The sequence below is a fragment of the Ctenocephalides felis genome, unplaced genomic scaffold (assembly GCF_003426905.1).
Source record: "Ctenocephalides felis isolate EL2017-DRISC unplaced genomic scaffold, ASM342690v1 CF-g0.4_SCAFFOLD_03079, whole genome shotgun sequence".
Classification (NCBI taxonomy): domain Eukaryota; kingdom Metazoa; phylum Arthropoda; class Insecta; order Siphonaptera; family Pulicidae; genus Ctenocephalides; species Ctenocephalides felis.
The window spans coordinates 52-12,061 of record NW_020539233.1 but is presented as its reverse complement, the minus strand read 5'-3'; the positions used below and the strand labels follow the sequence as shown (position 1 = coordinate 12,061).

The 12,010-nt window shown below is 29.4% G+C and overlaps 1 pseudogene; it reads left to right on the top strand.

Moving 5' to 3' along the window:
* The first annotated feature begins 4,818 nt into the window (after positions 1 to 4,818).
* LOC113381816 lies at positions 4,819 to 10,600 on the top strand (annotated as a pseudogene).
* The last annotated feature ends 1,410 nt before the right edge of the window (positions 10,601 to 12,010 follow it).

Sequence of the window (12,010 nt, the reverse complement as noted above, 5' to 3'; positions counted from 1 at the left end):
TGAAAACGTTTTCAAATTAATAAAAAACAAAAGATCATTACTTTATATTCACATTTATTCATTTATATTCATCACTAACTTGGTTAGTCACAAAATAACTATAAAAAGTGTGAAGCACTGGAAAACGAGCAGACTGGTGCAGACACTGTATTCTAATAAGGATTCTAATGACTAATTTGGCGTAAAAACACAACATCCACTATGCTAATCGTTTTGGTATTGTTTAAGGGCTTTCCTAATCACTTTTTAATGCAATAATTAATAAACATATTCACTATTTCAATGGCAAATTGAAATGCTTCGACATAACCTCGAAAACCATTCTCTCAACATACCGAATATTATGCTGAAAACGTTTTCAAATTAATAAAAAACAAAAGATCATTACTTTATATTCACATTATTCATTTATATTCATCACTAACTTGTTAGTCACAAAATAACTATAAAAAGTGTGAAGCACTGGAAAACGAGCAGACTGGTGCAGACACTGTATTCTAATAAGGATTCTAATGACTAATTTGGCGTAAAAACACAACATCCACTATGCTAATCGTTTTGGTATTGTTTAAGGGCTTTCCTAATCACTTTTTATACTTTTTAATGCAATAATTAATAAACATATTCACTATTTCAATGGCAAATTGAAATGCTTCGACATAACCTCGAAAACCATTCTCTCAACATACCGAATATTATGCTGAAAACGTTTTCAAATTAATAAAAAACAAAAGATCATTACTTTATATTCACATTTATTCATTTATATTCATCACTAACTTAGTTAGTCACAAAATAACTATAAAAAGTGTGAAGCACTGGAAAACGAGCAGACTGGTGCAGACACTATATTCTAATAAGGATTCTAATGACTAATTTGGCGTAAAAACACAACATCCACTATGCTAATCGTTTTGGTATTGTTTAAGGGCTTTCCTAATCACTTTTTCATACTTTTCAATGCAATAATTAATAAACATATTCACTATTTCAATGGCAAATTGAAATGCTTCGACATAACCTCGAAAACCATTCTCAAATACCGAATATTATGCTGAAAACGTTTTCAAATTAATAAAAAACAAAAGATCATTACTTTATATTCACATTTATTCATTTATATTCATCACTAACTTAGTTAGTCACAAAATAACTATAAAAAGTGTGAAGCACTGGAAAACGAGCAGACTGGTGCAGACACTGTATTCTAATAAGGATTCTAATGACTAATTTGGCGTAAAAACACAACATCCACTATGCTAATCGTTTTGGTATTGTTTAAGGGCTTTCCTAATCACTTTTTTATACTTTTTAATGCAATAATTAATAAACATATTCACTATTTCAATGGCAAATTGAAATGCTTCGACATAACCTCGAAAACCATTCTCTCAACATACCGAATATTATGCTGAAAACGTTTTTAAATTAATAAAAAACAAAAGATCATTACTTTATATTCACATTTATTCATTTATATTCATCACTAACTTGGTTAGTCACAAAATAACTATAAAAAGTGTGAAGCACTGGAAAACGAGCAGACTGGTGCAGACACTGTATTCTAATAAGGATTCTAATGACTAATTTGGCGTAAAAACACAACATCCACTATGCTAATCGTTTTGGTATTGTTTAAGGGCTTTCCTAATCACTTTTTTATACTTTTTAATGCAATAATTAATAAACATATTCACTATTTCAATGGCAAATTGAAATGCTTCGACATAACCTCGAAAACCATTCTCTCAACATACCGAATATTATGCTGAAAACGTTTTTAAATTAATAAAAAACAAAAGATCATTACTTTATATTCACATTTATTCATTTATATTCATCACTAACTTGGTTAGTCACAAAATAACTATAAAAAGTGTGAAGCACTGGAAAACGAGCAGACTGGTGCAGACACTGTATTCTAATAAGGATTCTAATGACTAATTTGGCGTAAAAACACAACATCCACTATGCTAATCGTTTTGGTATTGTTTAAGGGCTTTCCTAATCACTTTTTTATACTTTTTAATGCAATAATTAATAAACATATTCACTATTTCAATGGCAAATTGAAATGCTTCGACATAACCTCGAAAACCATTCTCTCAACATACCGAATATTATGCTGAAAACGTTTTTAAATTAATAAAAAACAAAAGATCATTACTTTATATTCACATTTATTCATTTATATTCATCACTAACTTGGTTAGTCACAAAATAACTATAAAAAGTGTGAAGCACTGGAAAACGAGCAGACTGGTGCAGACACTGTATTCTAATAAGGATTCTAATGACTAATTTGGCGTAAAAACACAACATCCACTATGCTAATCGTTTTGGTATTGTTTAAGGGCTTTCCTAATCACTTTTTTATACTTTTAATGCAATAATTAATAAACATATTCACTATTTCAATGGCAAATTGAAATGCTTCGACATAACCTCGAAAACCATTCTCTCAACATACCGAATATTATGCTGAAAACGTTTTCAAATTAATAAAAAACAAAAGATCATTACTTTATATTCACATTTATTCATTTATATTCATCACTAACTTAGTTAGTCACAAAATAACTATAAAAAGTGTGAAGCACTGGAAAACGAGCAGACTGGTGCAGACACTATATTCTAATAAGGATTCTAATGACTAATTTGGCGTAAAACACAACATCCACTATGCTAATCGTTTTGGTATTGTTTAAGGGCTTTCCTAATCACTTTTTTATACTTTTCAATGCAATAATTAATAAACATATTAACTATTTCAATGGCAAATTGAAATGTTTCAACATAATATTATGCTCCCGATTACGTCGGTTGGTACTAATGCATAATGACAAATGTAATTGTAACTTATTTATAGGTTAAGGATTTTATGTCAAACATAGAAAATGCAAAATAAATGAGATTATTGAATAAATTATATATTTAATCATTTTCACTAAAAAATTAAGTTTTATATCTGACCCGCCCACTCTCGATAGGCGTGGGCGTGCCGAAAGGTCTGTAGGGATAGTGTCTGTTGGTTGACGCGCGTTGTTCTTTAACTATGTTTGGTATTGTTCATGGCAATATTGTTAAAATTTGTATGAGATACACCTCATTATTTTAGAACATTCTAAATATCATTATTATATTATATACAATTACTATAAATGCGATATATGAATAATATATATATATTGAAATATGTGAGTTGAGTGTTGATATATATTTCGATAAACGAAAGACTGAAAATATCAAAATTTAATACATATCATATGTTTGACTTCATTTTATTATATGATTATAAATATATACACAAAATATAAATAAGTTGTGTTCTAATGAACAGAGCTTACATCAAGAACTTTGATGTTCATTTAATATCTAAGCGTGTAAATTCCTGGCCTTAATTCCATGAGAAATGTAAATAAAACTGACAATAAAGTTAAAACATAGAAAATAGTGTGAGTAACTACAATAACTAATCTAAAACACTCTTTAATGTCCTAATCAAACAAAATTTATCGTTTTTCGTAATAATATTCGCTAACAAAGAACATTTCACTGTGAAAGCAATTCTTTCATGGAGGTTATATGTGTTATTTTTGACGTTTCATTTGCGAATGACAGTTCGGGTGTATTACACAGTGTCTTTTGTCTCTGAATGTTGGTAAGTCGTTTTTTTTTTTGACGTTTGTTGGGTGTCTCAGTACATGGCATATTTTTTGGGTTTTAACGGGGTGTTTTTGGTTCAGAGAGTTAGTTTTCGTAGCGTACAACAGTTCGAAATGGCGCTTTAATCGCGTATCGCTCGGCATTCGAATTAGCGCGCCAAAATTTGAAATGAATATTTTTATAGTTTTTAAAAAAAATTAATAATTATATAAAAAATGTATAACTTGAAAAATAATTTATTTGAATTGAATTTTTTGCATTACAATATTATATTTTGTAAAAATACAATGATAATAACATATCAAACAATAATGTATTATAATATGTATCTCATCAATAAAATTAAAAATGACAATAAACATATCTACAGCTTTAAATACAAATCACACATACTTATAATAATAATTTTTATTGCACTCTAACTTGACAGAATGAAAATTATTGACTACAAGGCTTTTGTATGATCTAATAAATGCCCGGTAAGATGGTATTATTAACCCCGTGACTTCTAATACTACCAAAAACTTCTATTCTACGAGTTTATTCTATTCTAGTACTATAAAGATTTAGTATAACTTAGCGAACACTGAATTACAGTGTTTGTGTAACTGATAATCATCCAAATAAGATTTGGCTCTTTTCAGCATATTCCTTACAATGAATCAAGTCATATCGAATGACTCTTACATTATATACACTATGTATTACATATATTCCACACTTTCTATTATATTCACTACACTTCCTCTGCAATTAAAAGTCATACTTTTTGTTTAAGCAATTATTCAAACTTAATAAACAATTACACACAACACTCGTTAACAGAATAGTGGCAAATCACAATAACAACTCAGATCAAAATGGCGGCTTGATGCTAGAGAATTACAAACCTGTCACTTGATATCGGCTCACTAGCGCCAAATCTTCACCTAGGTTATGTTACTTTAAGTACGATTAGTGAACGCGGGTTTTACACTGAGATACAAGGGCCTGGGTTAGGTTATTTATTCGTTGGGATTCTCCTATATATTTTCTTGTCAGTACTTTATATATAATGTATTCATTTTGTAAATAAGATAGTGTTTAATAATATCTATGTTTTAAATCCTTGGGAAATGACTTTATTTTTTATATATTTGAGATTAAGTTCGTTGTTCACGGTTTAATCAATTTATCTGGTTGTTTGTGTTGATGACTTTTATTCAAAATGACTATTATAGAAAGTTAGTATATATTTATTTAAATTAGTGATTAAATTTCTTATTTGAAATGACGTCTATTATAAAACTGCATACCATTTCGGGGGCTATGGATGAAAGCCCCCCATGCTACATTCTTCAAGTTGATGAGGTGAAAATATTATTAGACTGTGGATGGGATGAAAAATTTGATCCTGATTTTATGAAAGAACTTAAGAGGTAATGTTGCTTTTTTAATGCACTATTTTTTTTTTGCTTATTTTTACATGAATATTCACTTATAGGCATATACACACAATTGATGTAGTTTTGCTATCATATCCTGATGCCAATCATCTAGGAGCTCTTCCATATATTGTCGGTCGACTAGGTTTGAATTGCCCAATTTATGCAACTATACCAGTTTATAAGATGGGGCAAATGTTTATGTATGATTTATACCAGTCTCATTACAATGCAACTGATTTCAATATTTTCACATTGGACGATGTTGATGCTGCTTTTGACAAAATTGTTCAACTTAAATATAATCAAAGCGTAGCCATGAAAGGTTATAAATAATTCTAAAGTATTTTAAATTGTTATTATATAATGAGCCTCATTTCTTAAATATTATCCTAGGAAAAGGTTACGGAATCACAATTACGCCACTACCAGCAGGCCATATGATAGGTGGTACTATTTGGAAAATTGTCAAAGTATTTATAGAAAAATGATTAAATAGAATATATGATAATTAGTGCCTGTTAATCTGTTGTAATTTATTTAGGAAGGCGAAGAAGATATTGTATATGCTGTAGATTTCAATCATAAAAAGGAACGGCATTTAAATGGATGTGAATTAGAAAAACTACAAAGGCCTTCTTTACTTATTACTGATGCTTTTAATGCGACATATCAACAGGCTAGACGTAGAGCAAGAGATGAAAAGCTTATGAGTAAGTTGAAGTAACTGTTTTGAATGTAACATAAATGTTCATATGTTTTGCATTTGTAACTATGTTTTTTACACATTTTTTATGTTAATCAATACATGAACTATAACTAATTTAATTTTTTCCAGCTAATATACTTCAAACACTTAGGAATAATGGTAATGTTTTAGTAGCAGTTGATACTGCTGGTCGTGTTTTGGAACTGGCTCACATGTTGGATCAACTATGGAAAAATAAAGAAAGTGGCCTATTGGCATATTCATTAGCTTTCTTAAATAATGTCACTTATAATGTTGTAGAGTTTGCAAAATCCCAGGTGCATTGTTTTAATAAGTTTGTGTTATTTATCCATATCCTATGTTAATGCTTAAAGCCTTCATATATAAAACTCTTTTGTGCATTTTTAGATAGAGTGGATGAGTGAAAAATTGATGAAAAGTTTTGAAGGAGCTAGAAATAATCCATTTCATTTTCGCCATGTTGTTCTATGTCATTCCATGGCAGAACTCGCTCGTGTTTCTAGTCCCAAAGTTGTATTAGCAAGTGGTATAGATATGGAATGTGGATTTTCACGAGAACTATTTGCTATGTGGGCTAGTAATCCTAATAACAGTATCATACTGACTGCTAGGTTTGCATAAACTCATTTTTAATTGAAAGCAGTTTTTTATATTAGAATGGTTGATTCATTAAGTTTTCCAATCTTATTTATTTTCTTCTAATTTCTAGACTTTACTATATATACTTTATTATATTACTATATATAATATATTACTATCACTTTGTTTTTATATATGTGTGATACTTTAGCCGATAATTCAAATAATCACAGAAGTTTATGCAACTATTTTTGTTTTATGATATTTTTTTATTTTTTTTTAGATCATCACCTGGAACTCTTGGTCGCGACTTAATAGATAATGGTGGGGAGAGAACTATTGAATTATTAATGCAGAAACGAGTGAAGCTAGATGGTATTGAATTGGAAGAATATTTAAGACAACAAAAGGAAAATAGAGGACAAATGGCCTCAATGAAACGGTACTTTCTTATGAGGAAATTAATTGTTTATAAGCAATTTTGAATAGAATCAAAAACAAACCATATTTATATAAACATTATATTTTACTTAGTAAATTATTTAATATGGTAATTGCGCAATGATAAATTATTGAAACTGAAAATAAAAAATAAAAAGGAGTAAAATTGGCTTGGGCGACTAAAATATTTATTTCTGAAATAGGGAGAAAGAGGTGATGAGCTCAGATTCAGAAGACGAACTGGAAATGAGTATAATTACTGGTAAACATGATATTGTTGTTAAACAAGAGGACAAACCACAGACTGGATTTTTCAAGACTAACAAAAAACAGCATGCCATGTTTCCTTTTGTTGAAGAGAAAATCAAATGGGATGAGTATGGAGAAATAATTAAACCTGAAGATTATAAATTTGCTGAAATGGTTGATGATGTTGAAGAAGTTAAAGAAAATATTATTTTGAAGCCAGTTGTAAAGAATGTTGAAGAAATAGGTAGGTTTCTCTTAAATTCTGGTATATACTTGCTGCTCTGAATTAGCAAAACTGTTCTATATGTATAATCCAAAACATTTTAATCCATGTTTTTAAATCACTGCATTAAATACTAAAATAAACACTTGATGAAACTAAATTATCTAGACACTTTTTACAACAAAGAGTTCGCATAAGGTTCACACGCGATTGAAGTAAAACTTATTTGCTACTGTATGAAGTAGCAAATTTAAGTTAAGTAAAAATAAATACTTCATCATATAACAATTTTGAATAATGTTTATTAGTAATATGGCAACACTCGTGATGCACACATTTATTAGTGTCAACCATTATACACATTTATATAATGTTAAATTATAAATTATGTAAATATTCATAATAACATTAAAAATATGTATATTTTAAAACAATCATGTAATTAAAGTCATACTTCAAATATTAGAGAAATGAAGTAATTGCTGATTAATAAATTCTATAATATTCGTTCACACAGTGGATTATGTTAAACAACGTCTAAACAAATATTGTTTTTGCAACTTCACTCATCATGTAATTGTGTTTGAAGAACTTCATGTAATTAAAATTAACGTACATTTATTGACTGCTTGTATTTTTTTTACTTTTTTGCTGGCGATATAATCTCATTCTTTGAACAGCTGTAATATCTGTCTTGCTTAAAAAATATTTTTCATGTTAATAACTTCAAAGTTTCATAGAAACTACGAATAATATAGTAATAATTTCTAATCAATAAACTTATGTTTAGTACACGGCACAAATGTTTAATTTGTTTTATTATTTTCAAGGAACAGGGTAAAATATTTTTCCAATTCAGGCATAGTTCATTTAATCAAGATTTTTGTACCACGATGTAACTTTAAAACGTTTATTTATCTATGCCGGTTTCCTTGTTGATATCGGTACGTATACAATGTTTATGCGACCAGTATTGAAATGATTTCATCGAGAGCGAATGACGTACAGTTCGTGCGTAACGCTTTTTCCGTTACATGTGTACGGATTTACAACCTAGTCGCGCCTAAAGAAGTTTTACTTCAATGAACCTTGATTAATAATAAATTGTTTCAATAAGTAGTATATTAGCATAATTCAGTTTTTGTTTTTGTACATTAACTTAATAGTATTAATTTAGCTTCAACATTTTTATTATTCAGTTCTTAAACATCAAACCTGAATCTTTATATTATTAATTAGTAATTAGTAATTATATAATCACATGTTTTATTTCAGTTGATACTACAGAAACTCCGACAAAGTGTATTTCAGCATTAAAAAGATAGAAGTAAGCACAAAACAATTTACTTCACTTCATCTACTTGTTTTTCTCCTATTTACACTTACTTGTTTGGATTAATTTTTAGATTAAAGCACAAATACAGTATATAGATTTTGAAGGGCGATCAGATGGGGAGTCTTTATTGAAAATTCTTTCACAATTAAAGCCGCGTAGAGTTATAGTTGTGCGCGGTTCTGTAGAAGGAACTGATGCTATCAGATTACATTGTGGACAGATGGGTACTCGAGTATTTTGTCCAAAAAGAGGTGAAATTATTGATGCTACAACTGAGACTCACATTTATCAGGTATTTTAAGAAATATTTTATATTGACTTTAAGTGTTTTAGTTTGTTATTAATTTGTAAATAAGGGCAGAAATCTAATATTTGTTTGAGTTCTTTTTTTTAACTTCCTGTAGGGTAAGTTATTGTACCGGGCCGAAAGTCGGAATTGAAAATTTTTACATTTCTCAACGTTTTGAAGGTTTCTGAACATTTTGGCATACCTCCGAAAAAATGGATGTGTGTGTGTGTGTGTGTATGTATGTATGTATGTATGTATGTATGTATGAATGGATACAAATTTCCAGTCACGTTTTCGGGCGCACGGATAAACCGATTTGAATGGTTCAAAAAATATTCGATTCCTATTGATAGGGAAAAGAGCTGATTAGTTTTTGGCAAAGGCAGGTCCAGCCGTTTCGGAGATACGGAGCAAAGAGTGCAGAAAATAGAAATCGACTTTTTGAGAAGACGGAGTATCCGATTTGAATGATCTAAAAAACATTCAATTAGTAATGATTGGGGGAAGTGTTTATTAGTTTTTGGCAAAAGCAGGCCCAGCCATTTCGAATATACGGAGCTAAATATGTAAAAAATGTCAGTTTTTGAGAGAATTAAGCATCCGATTTAGATGATTCAAAGAACTTTCTGCTTGTCTTAACAAAATAATTAATTTAGGAAAAAAAATTTTTGTTCCAACTTTTTTTTTTTTTAATATTTTGTATATCGAAAATAATTCAGATTTTATTTTTGATAGTTCTAATATACTTTACAAATAATTTGAAAAAAAGTGTTAAACTTTTCGTCCACATTTAAGCTCATCCTACCGAACCGATTCTAAAAAATCAAAAACCGTTCGAAAGATATTAGTTGAGAATGGTACTGATTAATTTTAGGTGAAAATCTACCGAGCTGTTTTCTTGTAATTAACTGTTGAAAAAAAAATTTAAGCCGATTTTTATGTATTTTTTTTTTAGCGATATATACCATGGTCTTATAGAACTTACTGAAATATTATGGCCTTTGGCAAATAGTTTGATTTTTAAAATTCATCAAAATTTGAGAAAATGAGTAGTTTTTTTGATATTTGTTAAAATTAAAATTAGACTATTTACTTGGTATAATGATAGAGTACTTGGTCTTGAACATAATAAACCTGTCCTGGAAACTGGTTCAATTATAAAAATTGATTTTTGAAAATTTGCTTTTAGAAAATACTCCGAGTCAAAGTGTTCGTTCGTTTTCAATTATGTGTAATAAATCCACTCGGAATACTTTTAATCACTCATAAATTAATTTATTTTTTATTGATTAAGTCGATTATTTAAACATATCGGGAAGTTCATGTAACTTGCCTCAAGGCTAAATACCAAACCAACTAGTTAGTTATTTACTCTAAACTCTTACATAAAAAAATAATTAATAACAATATGGGTACGAAATTTTTACATCAAATTGATGTTCACAAAAAATCGATTTCGTTTTAGGATTATCACATGCAATTGTAATTTTATTTCTATTATTATTATAGGTCAGATTAACCGATGCTTTAGTATCCCAGTTAATGTTCCAAAAGGGCAAGGAGGCTGAAGTTGCATGGATGGATGCTGAAATTGCAGTTCGTGACAGCCATCTTGACAGAACTCAAGTTTCTGAAGAAGAAGAGCAAGAAGAGCCAATGGAACGTAAGTTTCGAAAACTTCAGAGAAAATTGTGTTCAGCAATTGCAGTTTTTGGAATGATTTTTATTAGCATCGTTCGAAAGTTTATGCATTTTTCTTGCATCAAATTCATGGCAAAAAAACATTCCAAAATTTAAAGTATCTGAGCAAGTACCACCGCGCTTCATGCAAAGACACTCGTATACTGAGCTAACAAGATCTTATACAAACGTTTTTTTACAAATCAATTTCAAATATTTAAAACCATGATAAGGACTTGCATTGATTAGTTTTACCAGACGATAGAATTAGTGCATAAATTTCCAATTATCCTGAATCGCTCTTAAAAGTTCAAGAACTGTTTGAAAGATTGTAGTTGGAAATTGTCTGATCACTAAAGTTGTAATTATTTTGAATGTTAATTCTTATATCAATTTGTCTGATCCGTTTCTTTGCAATTAAGCAATTGTTGAAAAGAATATTTTGACCATTTTTATAAACTTTGCACGATTATAGAGCGACGGGATCGGAATCAGAGGTCTTGGGTTCGATACCCGCTTCGAGAAGCCTGAAATATAGATATCAATATGTTTCTAAATGAAAATAGACCTTATCCGGCATCGTTGCATCACTATTTAATAATAATATAAAGTTTAATAATGAAAGTTATCACAACTTTTAGGATTCTGATTGCTGTTCAAAAACTTGGAAAAAAAAACACATAGTCTAGTTTTGCCACTTGCCTTAAGACTGTCACTTACATCTAGTTTATGTTATCTCTTTTTTCAACTAATTTTATTTTAACCCTCCGTCGGTCGGAGTTGTCTGGCCAGACTTTTTTTGACTACAATTAAAAAAAAAAACTTTTAGTAATCTTATCGACTTGAAATTTCTTGACTTTTCCTAAAATTTCATTAGCTGTCGTTCAATGAAAAAATCAGGACGAAAAAATGTACAGAAGGATAATTATATGGATATTAACTTTTTTATACTTCGAACAGTCGGAGTGGTCTGTCTAGACCAACCAAACATTTTGTACGAAGAGTATGACGGTATTTTCTATAAAATTGCGTTTCATATATTTTTGCTCTGTATTGTAACCTGAAAGTTAGTATTTACACGCACACATATGAAAATTCTTTGAAAACCTATCAAACTTATTGGTTATCGCAAACATTGAAAATCGGATGAATAATGCGCACATTATCAACAATTTTTCTACCCATACTGCGTGGGAAACCTTTTTTGGCAAACCTGTAGCCGTAAGAATGCAATTGAAATTATATTTTCACTTTGAGTTTTACAGCTCATTTCAAAGGCGGCGGCCCCTCATTTCGTTTTCATTTGAAAATCACATTCATTTCGAAGGCGCCGAAGAAGAATAAATATTGTTCTCCATTGATATAAAACAGAAAAATTAACGAAAAAAAACGT